Here is a 2,166-nt window from a genome sequence, read left to right as displayed (position 1 = left end):
GGGGAGGGGTAGACCAGGGTGAGACGTGACAGACACGGTCACACACACACTACACACACTACACACTACACACACTACACACACACACACACTACACACACTACACCACACTACACACTACACACACACACAGCCACACACACACTACACACACACACTACACACACAGCCACACACACACTACACACACACTACACACACACTACACACACACAGCCACACACACACGACACACACACACTACACACACACACACTACACACACTACACACACACACTACACACACACACACTACACACACCACACACAGCCACACACTACACACACACTACACACACACACTACACACACACACACACTACACACACACACACACTACACACACACACTACACACACACACACACTACACACACACACTACACACACACACTACACACACTACACACACTACACACACTACACACACTACACACTACACACACACTACACACACACACTACACACACACACACTACACACACACACACTACACACACACACACACTACACACACACTACACACACACACTACACACACACACTACACACACACACTACCCACACACACACACACTACCCACACACACACACACTACCCACACACACACACACTACCCACACACACACACACTACCCACACACACACACTACCCACACACACACACACACTACCCACACACACACACACACTACCCACACACACACACTACCCACACACACACAACCCACACACACACACACACTACCCACACACACACACACACTACCCACACACACACACACACTACCCACACACACACACACTACCCACACACACTACACACACACACTACCCACACACACACACTACACACACACTACACACACACACACACACACTACACACACACACTACACACACACACACACACACACACACACACACTACACACACTACACACACACACTACACACACTACACACACACACTACACACACACACTACACACACACACGTACACACACACACACACACACACACACACCACACACACACACACTACACACACACACACTACACACCTACACACACACACACTACACACACTACACACACACTACACACACACACTACCCACACACACTACACACACACACTACACACACACACTACACACACTACACACACACACACACAGCCACACACACTACCCACACACACTACACACACACTACACACACACTACACACACACTACACTACACACACACACTATACACACACTACACACACACACTACACACACACACACTACACACACACACACTACACACACACACTACACACACTACACACACACACACTACACACACACTACCCACACACTACACACTACACACACACACTACACACACACACACACTACACACACACACACTACACACACACACACTACACACACACACTACACACACACACTACACACACACACTACACACACACACTACACACACACACACACTACACACACACACACTACACACACACACACTACACACACACACACTACACACACTACACACACACTACACACACACACTACCCACACACACTACACACACTACACACACTACCCACACAGCCACACACACTACCCACACACACTACACACACTACACTACACACACACACTACACACACACACTACACACACACACTACACACACACACTACACACACACACTACACACACACTACTACACACTACCCACACTACACACACACACTACACACACTACCCACACACACACACTACACCCACACACACACACTACCCACACAGCCACACACACACACACTACCCACACACTACCCACACAGCCACACACACACACACACTACCCACACACTACACACACACTACCCACACTACACACACTACACACTACACACACACACTACCACACACACACTACACCCACACTACACACACACTACCCACACTCACACACACACTACACACACACTACCCACACACACACCCACACTACCCACACACACACACACTACACACACTACACACACACACTACACACACACACTACACACACACACTACACACACACACACTACACACACACACTA

This window comes from Petromyzon marinus, chromosome 72, assembly GCF_048934315.1.
Source record: "Petromyzon marinus isolate PM22_M1 ecotype Great Lakes invasive population chromosome 72, UKy_Petmar_22M1.pri1.0, whole genome shotgun sequence".
In the NCBI taxonomy this organism is placed as follows: Eukaryota; Metazoa; Chordata; class Hyperoartia; order Petromyzontiformes; family Petromyzontidae; genus Petromyzon; species Petromyzon marinus.
Note: the sequence above shows the minus strand (reverse complement) of the source record.